This window comes from Mesoplodon densirostris, chromosome 1 (assembly GCF_025265405.1).
Source record: "Mesoplodon densirostris isolate mMesDen1 chromosome 1, mMesDen1 primary haplotype, whole genome shotgun sequence".
Lineage (NCBI taxonomy): Eukaryota > Metazoa > Chordata > Mammalia > Artiodactyla > Ziphiidae > Mesoplodon > Mesoplodon densirostris.
In genome coordinates, this window is record NC_082661.1 from 118596663 (window position 1) to 118616319 (window position 19657).

Consider the following 19657-nt stretch of genomic DNA (forward strand, 5'->3'; position numbering starts at 1 on the left):
TCTGGCAACAACCAGGGTGTGGGGGAGGAGGGGGGTCAAGAGGGACTCAGACTCAGGTGAATATGGAAGCGATCTGGGGCCAGGAAGGGGTGGAGGGGTCTGGGTGAAGGAAAGGGAATATGCCCCTTAACACAGCGTGGAGAAGCTGAGGACCTTTTGTATTCATTCATTCAGTACCTGTTTATTGAGCACCTACTGTGCCATTCTGGGCACTGGGGTACAGGTGTGAATGTCCGTGTCTGGTTGAAATTTGCATTTTGAGGGGGTACATGTTCATGCAGTCAAAACATGGGGGCGGGGTTGGCGGGTTTTTTTTTAATATTTATTTATTTTGGCTTTTCCAGGTCTTAGTTGGGGCACGGGGGATCTTCATTGCGGCATGCAGGCTCTTAGTTGTGGCATGCATGCAGGATCTAGTTCCCTGACCAGGGATCGAACCCGGGCCCCCTGCATTGGGAGCACAGAGTCTTACCCACTGGACCACCAGGGAAGTCCCCTGAAGTTTGCATTTTTGAGGGAAGCAGGCAGTAAATAAAAACACAAGGGCTTCCCTGGTGACACAGTGGTTGAGAGTCCGCCTGCCGATGCAGGGGACACGGGTTCGTGTCCCAGTCCGGGAAGATCCCACATGCCGCGGAGCGGCTGGGCCCGTGAGCCATGGCCACTGAGCCTGTGCGTCCAGAGCCTGTGCTCCGCAACGGGAGAGGCCACAACAGTGAGAGGCCCGCGTACCGCAAAAAAAAAAAAAAAAAAACACAAGTAAATATTTCATATGTCAGATGATGCAGATGCTCTGGAGAAAAGCATGGCAGGGAGAGGGCACAAGAGTGCAATTTATGGAGTTTTTAATTTTGACTTTGGTCAGGGAAATCTTCCGTGAAAGGGTGACATTTGAGCAAAGACCTGATGCAAGCCATGCTGAATCTGAAAGGTGAACATTTGATGCAAAGGGAACAGGGAACGCAAAGGCCCTGAAATGGGAGTATGCCTTGGTCATGGGCAAGCAATAAGAAGGAGGTCAGAGTGGTATGAAAATGAGTGAGAGTGTGGTGGAGAGTGAGATTCCAGGGGGTGCCAGGGCGACCAGATCAGGAAGAGCCGGGTTGGCCATCAGCCCATTGTGACTCTGACTCAAAGGGAGCAACAAAACTTGTGGAGGCTTTTGCACAGTAATGTTATGGTCTGACTTTTTATTTTTACAAAAACATTTCATTATGGAAAATTGAAAATATTTACAAAAGTAGGCCCTAAGAAGGTATAATAAACCCAATGTTGGGCTTCAACAATTATCAATACATGGCCAGCTTTGTTGCACCTGTACCCTCACCCACCACTCCCTATATAATTTAAGTGAACACTGACAGTTTTTTATATAACACATATATTTATACATAGATGATAGTACACAAATCATAAATTTGTGCTTGATAGATTTTCAGTGAGAATACTAATAACCATCTGTACCTTGATTTTTATTGTGGGAAGGTTTTAAATTACAGAATCATTTTCTTTAACAGATAGAGGACCATGCAGATTATCCACTTCTTCCTATGTCACTTTGGTAAATTGTGTTTTTGAAATATTTTTCCATTTTGTCTAAATTTTCAGATTCATTGACATGTTATTCATAACATCCTCATATTATCCCTCAGATGTCTGTAGAATCTGTAGTGATGTCCCACTTTTCATTCTGATATTGGGGCTCTTTGTGTTTTCTCTTCCCTTGATCAGTCTTGCTGGAGTTTTGTCAATTTTATAAATTTTTTCCAAAGAAGCAACTTTCAGCTTTGTTGAGTTTTCTCTATTGTGCCCTGTATTTCACTGATCTCTGTTCTTAGTTTTATTGTGTCTATATTTCTACTTTTGGAGGGATATTTATTGTCCCTTTTGTTTGTTTCTTAAGTTGGAAGCTAGGCTTATTGATTTTTGACTATATTCATTTAAAGCTATAAATTTCCTTTTAAGCACTGCTTTACCGTCTCTCACAAGTTTTTAGTGTTTTTTTAATTATCATTTAGTTCACAATATTTAAATTTCCATTTTGATTTAACTTTTGGCCCATAAGTTATGTAGAAGGTGTTACTTCCAAATATTAGGGGATGTTCTAGTTATCTTCCTGTTACTGAGTTCCAATTTAATTATACAAAAGGATATACTCTGAATTATTTCAATTATATAAAATCTGCTATACATTCTTTATGACCCAGAATATGTTCTGTTTTGGTAAATGTCCCATATGCCCTTGAAAAGAGTGAAAATTCTGTATGTATCAGTTAGGTCAGGTTGGTTAGTCAAGTCCAAATCTATATTGCTACTGAATTGTATCTTGTATTCTGTCAGTTCCTGAGGCAAACTGGAAACAACCCAAAAGTTCTGCAATGAGTGAACAGATAAACTGTGATACGTCCACGTAGTGGGATACTACTCAGCAACAACATGCTCAAAGGGATCCAAACTGCATGATTCCATGTATATGACATTTATATGACATTCTAGAAAAGGCAAAACTGCAGAGATGGAGAACAGATCAGTGGTCCCCAGGGGTTGGTGGGGTGGAGGGGAGGGGAGGGTTGACTACAGCATGGGGAAAATTTTAGGAGCCATGAAGTGTACCTGTATCTTGATTTGTGGTGGTGATCACATGATTCTACGCATTTGTCAAGACTTAAAGTAACTGCACACCAAAAAGAGTGAATCTTACTATATGTAAATTTAAAAATAATTTTCAATCTCCAATATAATTACAGGCTTCTGTGACTACCTTGTCATCTCTTTTGGTTGCGGTGTTGTCCACAAGTTTCTGATTTTCCCTTCCTTTTTGCTGTATCCATTATTATGGGGGGAATCAGGATGATCCATTACTGCCAATGAACATAGCATTGCCACTGTCGCCACAAAGATGAAGTCTGCAGGATGCACAGGAGAAGTAGAGGGAGAGGTTATAAGGCTGTTGCAATAGTTAGATGATGGATGATGGACAGACCAGGAGAGTCTAATGAAGCTAATAGAGCTAACAGTGCTAAGCGTTTGCAACTGGACATGTACTGCAGATGGAGCCCAAAGTGCCTGGGTCGGAGAAAAGGGAGGAGCCAGAAATCCTTTTGCCCCAGTCACTCCTGCTGCGCCCCTTGCCCATGCTGGGGAGCATGTACTCAGGTGCCTCTGCATAGCGGGACACTGGTAGTGCTTTGAATGTTGCTTTATTGGGGCTGGCTTTGGGATAGAGGGATTTCTGCAGGTTGTGGGAACTAAAAGATATATGTCTATGACAATTCAGCCACTGTTGCACCCAGACATGGTCTTGCCTCAAACGTGCCCTTTAATACCTCTCATCGCCATGACTGCACTGGCTTACAGCTTTTTACTTCCATGGAGTCCAGTTCATTGACTACATGGGGTGCCCTGGATCTGTCATTCCCCACCCAAACCAGATCTTCCCAGGATTTCCGCTCTCTCCCTCCTGACTTCACTTGCCTCCCGTTTCAGCCTCGTTTCCATAGAACAGGTTTTCAATTGTTCCCTTGCCAAAATGATAGATTTCCTTGCTCGTTTTACCTTCATGTCTCCCACCTGGCAAAACTCCGTTGAGAGATGAATCCAAATCTGCCTTCTCCAGATGTACCCTCAAGTATCTAAGTGCTGCCAGACGCAATCATACAGCCCTGCTATCACTCTAAATTCACAATAAGTTCACCAGTGGAGCTGAGGACTCAAGACGACTCAGTCATCCTCCTATGGTACTTTTTCTCCTCTTCTTAACTGTGAAATATGTCAGACATACAGAAGAGAGTATGAAATGTACATGTATAGTTTCGAGAATAATCACAATGAGAAAACCCACAGGGTAGAGTTCCCTGGTGGCCTAGTGGTTAGGATTCAGCACTTTCACTGCAGAGGCCCCGGTTCAATAACTGGTTGGGGAACCATCCTGCATGCCACGCAGTGCAGCCAAAACACAAAAGTACAAAAATAAGTAAATAGATAGATAAATAAAAGAAGAGTTGTGTATATGTGCTATCTCTCATTTCTCTCATTCTCTCTTAAACCCATTCCGATTAACCCTCATAATTCCACTAAGACACAAGGTCACAAGTGACCACCACATTCCTATAGTCGTTTTTCAGTCCGTGAATCACTTGATCTATCAGCATTTGGCAATCAATCACTATATCTTCTTTCAAACACTTCTGAGCTTCTAAGACACCACACCTGACTGCTGTTCTGCCTAGTTTTCTGACTGCTTCTCTTAATCTGTTGCAGGTCCTTCTTTAAAAAAAAAAAAAAAAGAGAGAGAGAATACCCATGGAATCAGGACTTAGAAATAGGACATTGCCCGTACATGAGAAGCCGTCGCCTTTGTGTCCTCCCCAGTTTCCCCTCATCCCCTCTCCCTACCACCTCCCTCCCAGAGGTAAGTGTTATCCTGATATTTATTCCCATGCCTTCATTTAAACTTTCACCCCTAGATATGTATGCCTGTCTTTGAACTTTTGTGAATGGAATCATACTGTATATTTTCTACCATTACTTGCTTGTATCATCAATATTATGTTTGGGAGAGTCACCCATGTTGATGAGTATAGTTTATTCATGTTTACTGTTGTTTGGTATTCTGTTATACTTATGTGGTCTACTATTAGTAGGCATTTGGGGAGCTGACATTTTTGCTATTATTCACTCATTCACTGGACAAATATTTCTTGAGCACCTACTATGTGCCAGGTACTACTTTAGGCATTGGGATAGAACAGTGATCAAAACTGATAAAATCCCTTCCCCCGTGGGTACTCTAGGTGTGGAAAACTACAATAAATAGAAAAATATAGGTAAGTTATGTTGTATGTTAAAAGCTGAGAGGTCCTAATTAGGAACAAAAGCAGGGAAAGATATGGAAAGTACCAGGGTGGGAGGTTGCAATGGAGCTTGTACGGTATTCGCCACTGAGTTGACATCTAAGCCAAGACACGTGGCTGTCTAAGGTGAGGTGTGCCAGCAGGGGGAGGGGCAGCGCAGTGGTCTCAAGGCAGGACCATCCAGAAGGGTCTGTGCAATGCAGCTCTGTCACTAACTGCCTTGAGTTAGGCCAAACTTCACAAGTTAAGGGCATATGCCCCACAAGACTGCCCTCACTTCAGACACCCACACCAAGCTCAGGGGTCCCCAGGCCACCCACGCTTCTGACCAACTGGTTACACGTATGGAGGCTCCCCCTACTTCCTCAAGTTCCAGAATTCTCTAAAAGAACTCACAGAACTCAGGTAAGCACTGTACTTAGGGTTACAATCTTACCATAACAAAAAGGATTCAAATCAGGAAAAAGAGTCTCATAGGGCAAGATTGGGGAGGATCCCGAACACAAAGCTTCCATGTCGGGCCTCCCTGGTGGCGCAAGTGGTTGAGAGTCCGCCTGCCGATGCAGGGGATACGGGTTCGTGCCCCGGTCTGGGAGGATCCCATATGCCGCGGAGCGGCTGGGCCCGTGAGCCATGGCCGCTGAGCCTGCGCGTCCGGAGCCTGTGCGTCCGGAGCCTGTGCTCCGCAACAGGGGAGGCCACAGCAGTGAGAGGCCCGCATACCGCAAAAAAAAAAAAAAAAAAAAAAAAAAAAAAAAGCTTCCATGTCTCTTCCCCACAGTCAGGATGCATCACCCTCTTGGCATAGAGAATTGTTAACCAGGGAAGTTACCCTGAGCTTTTGTGTCCAGAGTTTTATTACTGTGTCTAGGGTTTCATTATGTAGGCATGATTAAATCATCCATTGCCCATATAGTTCAATCTCTAGCCCCTTCCCCTTCCCCCAGAAGATGGGCTGATGTCACATGACTCAAAGCCCCACCCCTCTTATCACATGGTCTTTCAGGCATGACCAACCCCCATCCTGAGTCACCTCATTAGCATAAACTCAGGTGTGGTCTAAGGGCCCACCAGGAACAACAAAGACGCTTCTATCACTCAGGAAATTCCAAGGATTTAGGAGCTCCCTCCCAGGAAGCAGGGGACAAAGTCCAGCCAGTTTCATCATACAACATCCCATGTGTCTGGAGAAGAGTAAGCATGGCCAAAAATAAAAGGAGATGAAGGACTTCCCTGGTGGTGCAGTGGTTAAGAATCCACCTGCCAATGCAGGGGATGCGGCTTCAATCCCTGGTCCGGAAAGATCCCACATGGCACGGAGCAAATAAGCCCATGCGCCACAACTACTGAGCCTGTGAGCCACAATTACTGAGCCTGCGAGCCACGACTACTGAAGCCCACGCGGCTAGAGCCTGTGCTCCACAACAAAAGAAGCCACCACAATGAGAAGCCGCGCACTGCAACAAAGAGTAGCCCCCCTCGCCACAACTAGAGAAAGCCCACACGCAGCAACGAAGACCCAACACAGCCAAAAATAAATAAATTTAAAAAAAGAAAAAGGAGATGAGATCAGAGAGATACTAGGAATAGATCCCTTCGGTTATTCTAGTGCCTGTTTCCTTGTGCCTGGGTGGAAGGGTTTTCTCAAGTGTAGACTGGAAGTGCAACTTCTGGGTCATAGGAAATGGATGTGTTCAACTCTGTTGGGAAATATCCAATTGTTTTCTAAAACAGTTATACCAATATACACGCTTACCAGCAGCGTATGGCGTTCCCATTGTTTCAATCTGTGGTAGGCAGAGTAATGGCCCCCAAGAAGTCCATGTCCTAATCCCCAGAAGCTGTTAATATGTTTCCTTTCCTTACATTATAAAAAAACTTTGCAGATGTGATTAGTTAAGGATCTCGACTTGGGGAGATTGGGAGGGTGGGCACTGTAATCACAAAGACACATAAGAGGGAGGCTAAGGTTCAGAGTCACAGAAGGAGATGTGATTGTTCCTGATGAATTTAAGGTTCTTGCCTCATCACAGAAGAATTCAGTGAGAGACAAAGTGATAGGTAAGAGGTGGATTTATTTAGAGAGAAACACACTCCACAGACAGAGTGTGGGCCATCTCAGAAGGCTAGAAGCCCCAAAATATGGCGTGGTTAGTTTTTATGGGCTGGGTAATTTCATAGGCTAATGAGTGGGAGGATTATTCCAATTATTTCGGGGAAGGGGCAGATATTTCCAGGACTTGGGCCACCACCCACTCTTTGGCCTTTTATGGTTAGCCTCAGAACTGTCATGGCGCTGGCAGGCGTGTCACTTAGCTTATGCTAATGTATTACAATGGGCATATGATTGGGCTCAAGGTCCACTGGAAGTCAAATATTCTGTCATCTTGGACCTAGTCGGTTCTAACCAGTTTTTGTCATGTCTTATGGCTATGTCATTCTTTTAAAGGTTGTGCCCTGCCCCCTTCCCTCCTGTTTCATGATGAGAAAAGCAGAGGTCAGAAGGAGTGAGAGAGATTTGAAGATGCTACATTGCTGGCTTTGAAGATGGAAGAAGGGACTGATAGGGACACAGTAGGATAGTTACACAAGTAGTTTTAGAAATCCCACTAGGGGATTACAGATAGAGAGGGAAACTTAGGGAATTTGGGGAGGCCACTGTAAGTTAACGATCGCTCGAGAAAGCTATCGGAACATCATGGAACAAAGCAGACTTGCTTAACTATAAAGCCATCAGTAAAAGCAGGAGATATGCCCCAGGCCATTAAGTGAAAAAATGAGACCTTCATCCTGCTGGTCAAATCCAGCAAGATAATGATCCTTAGAACCAAGGACAGGAATATAAGGGAAAGGTGCATTCCAAAGCAGGAGACCCTCATTATACTGAAACCTGAGATGATTTAAAATGTTTTAGTATAAGGAATTCCCTGGCGGTCCAGTGGTTAGGACTCAGCACTTTCACTGCCGAGGGTGCGGGTTCAGTCCCTGGTCAGGGAACTAAGATCCGGCAAGCCATGCAGAGTGGCCCAAAAATAAATAAATAAAAAGCCACTCTAAAAAAAATTTTTTTCTAGTATATGTTACCACCCTTCTGCTGATTTGAATAAGCACCACGACAGTCCTAGTCTGACCTTATAGTGTCAAACACTCTCCTGCCCAATGTGAAGGAGAAGCTAGTGATATAAGCCTGATGTCTACTCAAAGAATGAGGAAGAAGGCGGTCTTTTCCTCCTCCCCACTTTATTTTGATTATAAAAATGTAGCAGGTGAGGGGTGATGGTGGTGGGATGAATTGGGAGATTGGGATTGACATATATACACTAATAATGTATAAAATGGATGACTAATAAGAACCTGCTGTATAAAAAAAATGTAGCCCACTTAATTCTCGGGGCAGAGCCCCCTTGCCTGCCCATTTGTATCCCTCACAAGTATATTAATAAATCTACTTCTTGCCTATTGCTTTGCTTCTCACTGAATTCCTTCTATGCTGGGACACAAAGAACCTGAGCCTCAGTAAGTCCTGGCACCAGGTGAATGATTCTGATTAAAAGACCATGAGTTCAAGTTCCAATCTGGGTTTTGGCTGGGTTCGTGTCCCAGGTTGTGGGTTCAAGTCCCAACCTGAGGTGTACAGTTTCAGGACTACAAGCCAAGGAAAGTACTGATAGATAGCCTGTAGAAGCTGTAAAAGTCTGGAAAACAGATTCTCTCCTACAGCCTCCAGAAGGAACTAGTCTTGCCAACATCTTGAATTTATCCCAATGAGACTGACCTCCAGAAACTGTGTTGTTTTAAGCCACTGAGATTGTGGTAATTTATTCCAGCAGCATTCGGAAACTAATATGTAATCCTTGCCAATATTTTCTGAGTGTTGATTTCTCAATTTTTGCCAATCTGTTTGTGGTACAGTATTGTCTCATTGTAGATTTAATTGTTATTTTCCTGATGACGAATAATATCAAATATCTTTTCATCTATTTGTCATTTGAGTTTACTCTTTAGTAAAATGCCTGTTCAACATTTTTGCTCAGTTTTCTATTGATTATTCTTTTTTCTTATTGATATAGAAGCTTTCTGTATACTCTAGAAATTGGTGCAATGAGAGTTAAATGTGTTACAAATTGGTAAATGTCCAATTGTTTGGACAATCTTCTCCCAAGATTGTCATAGCTTGTATTATCACCCCCTTTGTGTTTTTTTTTAATATAAATTTATTTTTGGCTGCATTGGGTCTTTGTTGCTGCACGTGGGCTTTGTCTAGTTGCGGCGAGAGGGGGCTACTCTTTGTTGCGGTGCATGGGTTTCTCATTGCGGTGGCTTCTCTTGTTGCAGAGCATGGGCTCTAGGCACGAAGGCTTCAGTAGTTGTGGAGCGCAGGCTCAGTAGTTGTGGCGCATGGGCTTAGTTGCTCGGGAGCATGTGGAATCTTCCTGGGTGAGGGCTCGAACCCATGTCCCCTGCATTGGCAGGCAGATTCTTAACCACTGTGCCACCAGGGAAGTCCCTGTGTTATCTTTTGATGGAGACAATGTTTTAATCTGTATAACAGAGTTCCATTTATGGCTTTTTCTTTTTTTTTGAATTATACTTTTTTTTTTACACAGCAGGTTCTTATTAGTTATCCATTTTGTACATATTAGTGTATACATGTCAATCCCAATCTCCCAATTCATCACACCACCACCACCACCCCTGCCATTTTCCCCCCTTGGTGTCCATACATTTGTTCTGTACCTCTGTGTCTCAATTTCTGCCCTGCAAACTGGTTCAACTGTACCATTTTTCTAGGTTCCACATACATGTGTTAACATACAATATTTGTTTTTCTCTTTCTGACTTACTTCACTCTGTATGACAGTCTCTAGATCCATCCACATCTCTACAAATGACTCAATTTCATTCCTTTTTATGGCTGAGTAATATTCCATTTTATATATGTACACATCTTTATCCATTCGTCTGTCGATGGGCATTTAGGTTGCTTCCATGACCTGGCTATTGTAAATAGTGCTGCAATGAACATTGGGGTGCATGTGTCTCTTTGAATTATGGTTTTCTCTGGGTATATGCCCAGTAGTGGGATTGCTGGATCATATGGTAATTCTATTTTTAGATTTTTAAGGAACCTCCATACTGTTCTCCGTAGTGGCTGTGTCAATTTACATTCCCACCAACAGTGCAAGAGGGTTCCCTTTTCTCCACACCCTCTCCAGCATTTGTTGTTTCTAGATTTTCTGATGATGCCCATTCTAACTGGTGTGAGGTTATACCTCATTGTAGTTTTGATTTGCATTTCTCTAATAATTAGTGATGTTGAGCAGATTTTCATTTGTTTCTTGGCCATCTGTATGTCTTCTTTGGAGAAATGTCTATTTAGGTCTTCTGCCCATTTTTGGATTGGGTTTTTTTTTTTAATATTGAGCTGCATGAGCTGTTTATATATTTTGGAGATTAATCTTTTGTCGGTTGATTCGTTTGCAAATATTTTCTCCCATTCTGAGGGTTATCTTTTTGTCTTGTTTGTAGTTTCCTTTGCTTTGCAAAAGCTTTTAAGTTTAATTAGGTCCCATTTGTTTATTTTTGTTTTTATTTCCATTACTCTAGGAGGTGGATCAAAAAAGATCTTGCTATGATTTATGTCAAAGAGTGTTCTTCCAATGTTTTCCTCTAAGAGTTTTACAGTGTCTGGTCTTACATTTAGGTCTTACATTTAGGTCTCTAACCCATTTTGAGTTTATTTTTGTGTATGGTGTTAGGGAGTGTTCTAACTTCATTCTTTTACATGTAGCTGTCCAGTTTTCCCAGCACCACTTATTGAAGAGACTGTCTTTTCTCCATTGTATATCCTTGTATGGCTTTCTTTTTTCATGGTTTGAGTTTTTCACTGTACTCCTCTCTAAATTCCCCAAACATTCCCAAGAATTTCAAATCCTCTGGGCCTTTACCAAACCCCAAGCTGCCCTCTCTTTCTCCCCCTGTCAGATGGTGACCCTCCCTCTTTTACCTCATAGGGAAATTCAAAACCATCATCAGGAACTGTCTCAACTCTTACCCCCAAACTTACACATTTGTCTGCATCCTTCCCTCCTGTCATAATGGAGGACACCATCCGTTTTCTCTTACAGGTCATTCTCTCCTCCTCTGCCCTGGATGCCATTCCACATACCTCCTCTTCAATATTGTGCATTTAAATATACCCTCTCTCTTCTCTCTCTTTAATGTCTTCCATTTAAACATCTAACCTTTCTCATTTTCAAAAACTACCTGGAACACCCAAGCCTTGTAGATTCCATCCTGCCTTCTTTTCCCATTCAGAGCCATACTTCTTTTTTTTTTTTTTTTTTTTTTTTTCGGTACGCGGGCCTCTCACTGTTGTGGCCTCTCCCGTTGTGGAGCACAGGCTCCAGACGCGCAGGCTCAGCGGCCATGGCTCACGGGCCCAGCTGCTCCGCAGCATGTGGGATCTTCCCATACCGGGGCACGAACCCGTGACCCCTGCATTGGCAGGCGGACTCTCAACCACTGCGCCACCAGGGAAACCCCAGAGCCATGCTTCTTAAAAGAATTAATGGTCTCCCTCCAATCTGCCTGAACCTCTGTGGCATAAGAAATACCTATTTGGTCTTTGTTCCCAGTTCCTGACATGGAGCTCCTAAATGTCTTGGAATTTCCTGTGTGAGAGGAGTGTCTTCTCTTCTAATAAGATGACTCTTGGCAAATGCCCTAGCTTCAGGATGGGGGCTAGTTACCAGAAAGACCAAACCAATTGATTAGAATCCTGGAACTTTCAGCCCCATTCCCCAAGCTCCAGAAGATGGAGGGACTGAAGATTGATTTAATAATCGATCATGCTGACATGATTAAACTTCCATAAAAACCCCTACACAATGTAATTCAGAGAGTTTTCCAGGTTGGTGAACACATTGAGGTACTGGGAGGATGGTGAGCCTGGAGAAGTCATGCCCTCCTTTCATGCCCTACATGTCTCTTCCATTTGGGTGTTCCTGAGCTATAGCCTCTATAATAAACCAGTAAGTGTAAGTAAACTGTTTTCCTGAGTTCTGTGAACTAAAACTTGCGAGGGTCATGGGAATCCAAGTTAGACAGTAGTGTGGGTAACCTGGGGACCTCACATTTGTGACTGGTGTCTGAAGTGAGGGCAGTCTTAAGGGACTGAGTCTTTTTTAAAAAAAACATTCTTGCTGAAGTTGCCTGAGACCTATTTTGCCTGATGCAGCCAGAGTGATCTTTCAAACACTCAAATCTGACCAGGCCTCTCCCTTCCTTCAGAGGTAATGCTCATTTTCCATCACATTTAGGACAGAGTCATTAATGTTAACAATTTAGAACACTTGTATTTTTGTCTAAGAAAAATGTGTAACATCATAAATTCTAGTAACTCCTTTTAGTGATTTGCATGTGGTAACCAGCACACCTCTCTATGACACAGAGGACTTTCATGGTTGTTCTCTGTCTCCTCATAGAGCACATTAAGATTCAACTATTTGGTATTCTAGTCCAACATGTAAGGAGTTTAGAAGTTGCCACTCTGTCCTAACAAGTAAAAAACTGAACAAGCTGAAAAATCACCACCACTTCTTAGATTCTTCAGAGAAGTGAAATCACAGGACAAACTGCTATTCCCCAAATCAGAGAGATAGGCAGATGTGGAGAATCACAAGTCAATGGAGCAGAAACCTCCAGAGGAACCAATGCCAGGGCAACGTAAACTGTAACTGATTAATTTCTGGAGGCCCAATATGGACAAGTCTGAGAGTTAAAAACTCCCAGGGGACCTAGTCATCAGGGGGACCCCACACCTTTTGGGTTTTACTTCTAAGAGCTCTACCAAGTCCTCACAGTGAATATCAGAGAAAAATCCCCTCAAGCTTCTGGCAGAGAAAGGGGGAAAGGAGCCATTTTGAAATATACCAACACATTCTGTTCTTCTTGACAATGCCTGCCCTCATGAAAAACTGTTTTACCAAAACCTACTGGGATTTTATCAGAGCCTAACCTACCCAGGGAAAGGGAAATACTCAACTCCAGTCCCTTCTAGCCATCCTGTCCCACCTAAGGGGGGAAAACAACTGAGAAGTACTGGTGAAGTTCACAGACCAAGGACCAAGGTACACGTTCATCAAAAGGCTGAGGTCTAATCGTAGGATTATAGAATGCTTCCCCTTCCCCCACACCTTACCACCACGTTACTAAAGGCCTATTTACCAGAGTTCCTTTCACTCAGTACATCATCTGCAGATTTCAACAAAAAATTACAAGGCATACTAAAAGGCAAAAGACATGGTTTGAAGAGACTGAAAAAGTATGAGAATAAGAGTCAGATATGGCAGGGATGTTGGAATTATCAGACTGAAAATTTAAAACAAGTATAATTAATGTGCTAAGTGCGTGGTCTAATGGAAAAAGTAGACAACATGCAAGAACACATAAGTAATGGAAGCAGATAGATAGAAATTCTAAGAAAGAATCAAAAAGAAATGCTAGAGATCACAAGATCACAAACACTATAACAAAAATGAAGAGTGCCTTTTATGGGCTCATTAGTCAACAGAACATGACTGAGGAAAAAAATCTCTGAGCTTGACAATATGACAATAGAAACTTCCAAAACTGAAAATCAAAGAGAGAAAAAAAAAAAAAAACACAGAACAGAACATCCAAAAACTGTGGGACAACTACAAAAAGTGTAACATATGTATAATGAGATTACCAGAAGAAGAGAGAAAAAAAAACAGAAGCAATATTTGAAGGAATAATGACTGATAATTTCCCCCAAATTAATGTCAGACACTAAACCACAGATCTGGGAAGCTCAGAGAATACAAAGGAAGATAAACACCAAAACAACAATAATAACAACCTATAATTAGGCATATCATGTTCAAACTTCAGAAAATTAAAGATGAAGAAAAAATCTTGAGAGAAGCCAGAAGGAAAAAAAAAAACTTACCTATAGAGAAGCAAACATAAGACCAACATTTGACTTCTCCTCAGAAACCATGCAAGCAAGATGAGAATGGAGGGAAATATTTAAAGTGTCTAGAACTAACCTAGACTCTGTACCCTGTGAAAATCTCCTTCAAAAGAGAAGGAGGAAAAAGACTTTCTCAGACAAACAAAAACTGAGAGAATTTTTTTCCAGTAGGCTGGGCTTGCAAGAAATGTTAAAAGAAATTCTTCAGAGAGAAGGAAAATGATATAGGTCAGAAAGTCTGATCTATAAAGAAAGGAAAAACACTGGAAAATGAATAAGTGAAGGTAAAATAAAAACTTTTAGTTTCTTATTCTTAATTGATCTAACAGATAACTGTTCAAAATAATTACATATATAAGCATATATATACTTATATATAAGTGAAATTAATGACAGTGATGATACAATGGATGGGAGGGAGGAATTAGAAATATTTTATTATTATAAGGTACTTTCACTACTCATGAATCCATAGTGTTACTTTTTTTTAATTTATTAATTTTATTTATATATTTTTTTATTTTTGGGTCTTTGTTGCTGTGCACGGGCTTTCTCTAGTTGTGGTGAGTGGGGGCTTCTCTTCATTGCGGTGCACGGGCTTCTCATTGCGGTGGTTTCTCTTGTTGTAGAGCACGGGCTCTAGGTGCTCAGGCTTCAGTAGTTGTGGCCCTGGAGCTCAGTAGTTGTGGCTCATGGGCTCTAGAGCACAGGCTCAGTAGTTGTGGCTCACAGGCTTAGCTGATCCACAGTATGTGGGATCTTCCCAGACCAGGGCTCGAACCTGTGTCCCTTGCATTGGCAGGCGGGCTCTTAAACACTGCTCCACCAGGGAAGCTCCATAGTGTTACTTGAAAGTGATTTTGGATTAGTTGTAAATGTATAGTAAAAATTCTAGTACAAAAAAAAAGTTTAAAAATAGTACAACAAATATGCTAAACAAGGAGAGAAAATGGAATCATAAAATGCTCAATTAAAACTACAATATACAATGGAGAAAAGACAGCCTCTTCAATAAGTGGTGCAGGGAAAAGTGGACAGCTACATGTAAAAGAATGAAATTAGAACACTTCCTAACACCATACACAAAAATAAACTCAAAATGGATTAAAGACCTAAATGTAAGGCCAGATAAAACTATAAAACTCTCAGAGGAAAACATAGGCAGAACACTTTATGACCTAAATCACAGTAAGATCCTTTTTGACCCATCTCCTAGAGAAATGGAAATAAAAACAAAAATAAATAAATGGGACCTAATGAAACTTAAAAGCTTTTGCACAGCAAAGGAAACCATAAAAAGACGAAAAGACATCCCTCAGAATGGGAGAAAATATTTGCAAATGAAACAACTGACAAAGGATTAATCTCCAAAATATACAAGCAGCTCATGCAGCTCAATATCAAAAAAACAAACAACCCGGGCTTCCCTGGTGGCACAGTGGTTGGGAGTCCGCCTGCTGATGCAGGGGACACGGGTTCGTGCCCTGGTCCGGGAGGATCCTGCATGCCGCAGAGCGGCTGGGCCCGTGAGCCATGGCTGCTGAGTCTGCGCGTCCGGAGCCTGTGCTCTGCAGCAGGAGAGGCCACAGCAGTGAGAGGCCCATGTACCGCAAAAAAAAAAAAAAACCCCAAAAAAACCCAATCCAAAAATGGGCAGAAGACCTAAATAGACATTTCCCCAAAGAAGATATACAGATTGCTAACAAACACATGAAAAGATGCTCAACATCACTAATCATTAGAGAAATGCAAATCAAAACTACAATGAGGGGAGGTTCCTTAAAAAACTAAAAATAGAATTACCATACAACCCAGCAATCCCACTACTGGGCATATACCCTGAGAAAACCATAATTCAAAAGGAGTCATGTACCAAAATGTTCATTGCAGCTCTATTTACAATAGCCAGGACATGGAAGTAACCTAAGTGTCCCTCAACAGATGAATGGATAAAGATGTGGCACATATATACAATGGAATATTACTCAACCATAAAAAGAAACGAAATTGAGTTATTTGTAGTGAGGTGGATGGACCTAGAGTCTGTCATACAGAGTGAAGTAAGTCAGAAAGAGAAAAACAAATACTATATGCTAACACATATATATGGAACCTAAAAAAAAAAATCGTTCTCATGAACCTAGGGGCAGGACAGGAATAAAGATGCAGATGTAGAGAATGGACTTGAGGATGTGGGGAGGGGGAAGGGTAAGCTGGGATGAAGTGAGAGAGTAGCACGGACATATATACACTACCAAATGTAAGATAGATAGCTAGTGGGAAGCACCCGCATAGCACAGGGAGATCAGCTCAGTGCTTTGCGACCACCTAGAGGTGGGTGGGAGGGAGACGCAAAAGGGAGCAAATATGGGGATATGGGTATATATGTATGCATATAGCTGATTCAGTTTGTTATACAGCAGAAAGTAACACAATACTGTAAAGCAATTATACTCCAATAAAAATGTTTTTAAAAAAAAGATACATGCACCTCAATGTTCACAGCAGCATTATTTACAATTGTCAAGACATGGAAACAACCTAAGTGTCCATCAACAGATAAATGAAGTTGTGGTATATATATATATATATATATATATACATACACACACAATTGAATATTACTCAGCCATAAAAAAGGATGAAATTTTGCCATTTGCAGCAACATGTATGGACTTTGAGGCCTTTATGCTAAGTGAAACAAGTAACACAGAGGAAGACAAATACTGTAGGATATCACTTATCTGTGGAATCTAAAAAATACATCAAACTAGTGAAGATAACAAAAAAGAAACAGACTCACAGATATAAAGAACAAACTAGTAGTTACCAGTGGGGGGAGAGGAGGGGGAGGGGAGGGGGAGAGGAGGGGGAGGGGAGGGGGAGGGGAGGGGCGGGGGAGGGGCAATATAGGGATTGGGGAGTGGGAGGTACAAACTATTGGGTATAAGATAGTCTTAAGGATGTACTGTACAACATGGGGAATATAGCCAATATTTGCAATAACTGTAAATAGAATGTAACCTTTTAAAAGTGTATAAAAATAAAAAATTTAAAACCTTTAAAAAAAACTACAAAAGGCAGAAGATAGTGTAAAAAGAAAAATAGAAACAATAAACAAGAGCAACAAATAGAAAAGAGTAACAAATATGATAGATATTAATCCAATTATATCAATAATCACTTTAAATGTCAATTATCTAAATATACCAATTTAAAAATAGAGATTGTCAGTGTGGATCAAAAAACAAGACCCCAACTATATGTTGTCTACATAAACCCACTTTAAATAGAGACCTATATAGATTAAAAGTAATAGGATGAAGAAAGATATACTGTGCTAACACTTGTCAAAAGAAAGCAGGGTAGCTGTATTAATTTCAGACAGAGCCAACTTCAGAGCAAGGAAAATTATCAGTGATAAAGAGGGGGATTACATGATGATAAAAGGGTCAGTTCTCCAGGAACACATAATAAACATTAACATGTATGGACCTAACAACAGAGCATCAAAGTACATGACACAAAAATTGATAAAATTGTAAGGAGAAATAGATGAATCCACTATTATAGTTGGAGACATAAACTCTCCTCTGTCAGAAATGGACAAACCCAGCAGACAGAAAATCAGTAAGGATATAGCAAACTCAACAGCACCATCGATCAACTGGGTATAATTGACATATATCAACTACTTCATTCAACAACAGCAAAATATACATTCTTAAACTCATGTGGAACATTTACCAAGATAGACCACATTCTGGGCCATAAAACATATATTAACAAATTTTTAAAAATATAAAAAACAATATCTGCTCTCAGATCACAATGGAATTAAACTAGAAATAGGGCTTCCCTGGTGGCACAGTGGTTGAGAGTCCACCTGCCGATTCAGGGGACACGGGTTCGTGCCCCGGTCCGGGAAGATCCCACATGCCGCGAAGCGGCTAGGCCTGTGAGCCATGGCTGCTGAGCCTGCGCGTCCGGAGCCTGTGCTCCACAACGGGAGAGGCCACAACAGTGAGAGGCCCACGTACTGCAAAATAAATAAGTAAATAAATAAATAAATAAATAAATAAACTAGAAATAAATAATAGAGAAATAGCTAGGAAATCCCAAAATACTTGGAGATTAAACAACACACTTCTAAGTGAGACATGGTTCAAAGAAGAAATCTCAAAATAAATTAAGAAGTATTTTTAAGTAAATGAAATGAAAATACAACTTATCAAAATTTGTGGAATGCAACAAAAGCAATGCTTAAAAGGAATTTTATAGCATTGAATACCTATATTTGAAAAGAAGAAAGACCTAAAACTAACCATCTAAGCTTCCCCCTTGGGAAACTAGAAAAAGAAGCACAAGTTAAATCCAAAGTAAGCAGAAGAAAAGTAATTTAAAAATTAGAACAGGGGCTTCCCTGGTGGTGCAGTGGTTGAGAGTCCGCCTGCCGATGCAGGGGACACAGGTTCGAGCCCTGGTCCGGGAAGATCCCACATGCCGCGGAGCAACTAAGCCCATGAGCCACAACTACTGAACCTGCATGCCTAGAGCCTGTGCTCCGCAACAAGAGAAGCCACTGCAAGGACAAGCCTGCGCACCGCTACTAAGAGTAGCCCCCACTCGCCGCAACTAGAGAAAGCCCGCGTGCAACAACGAAGACCCAACACAGCCAAAAATAAGTAAATAATTTTTTTTTTTTAAATTTAAAAGCCCACTCGCTGTGGTAGGGATCCTTGGAATCTGGCCATAAGGAGGTGTGATGTTGGTCAGCACCATGGACAGTGCTTAATAGAATTACTGGCTGTCGAGTCTGGGAAAGAAGGCCCTCCTTACAGATACCGGGAAGGGTCAGACTGAGGGTAGGGGTGTGCTCAGGTGCCCTGCAAATGCCACAAGCAGTTGACATTCCCCTTCTTGTCATCACAGCCAGTCATCTAGTTACACCTTCTAAAGTAGGGGCCGCTGACTCAGGGGCTGGGAGGCCAAACATTTGGCACAAGTGGATGCCACGAGAAGACTGGGGGCTGGACAACTTCCCTGGAGAGAGGTATGCGATGTGTCCCCCAAAATGGCAAGCTCTGCCTGACCAACACAGACTGGCCTCATGGCTCCCTCCTGGCTCAGAGCACACTTTCTCTCTAGTGCTCATGCTGTTGACCTGGGATGCTGAGCTTTCCAAAGGCCCTCGACGTGGGAAAGGATATGCGTTTATAGATCCACTGTTACTTGGAGAAATCCTGGGAGCAGTAGGAACCCCTGCAAGCGGGAGAAGGTCTCAACGGGATGAGGCTGCCCCACGTTCCTGATGCAGGTTCCAACGTGGCTGCTGGGTTGGGGCGGAGCTCCGTTCCCAGATCACTGAGCGGTACAACACTGTTCCTTCTTTGCCTTCCAAGGAGCTACCTTCTACTGACTACTTCCTATGTCCTGCAAACACTAATCTCTTTACCTATGTCCTCTCTTCTGATCATCACAGCAATGCTGTGGGTGGGTATTGCTGCTTCTCCCATTCTGCAGACAAGAAACTGAGACTCAGAGAGGCTAAATCATAGCCAGTAACTGTAACCAGAACTGTCACTCAGATCTGCCTCCAACCAGTGTCCCTGCTCTGTAGTGTATGACTCCAAGGGCAGAGGACTGCTGGGGCAAGTATTCTGGGGTAAAGGACACACCACAGCCAAGCCCTATAACCTTCCTTTTCTAGGTAGTCAGAAGCCATTTAGATTTGGGGGTCAGACAACAAATGGCATTGCTCTGTGCTGGGCTTACAAGGTCTCTGCTTCTGAAGCCAAGAGTCCAA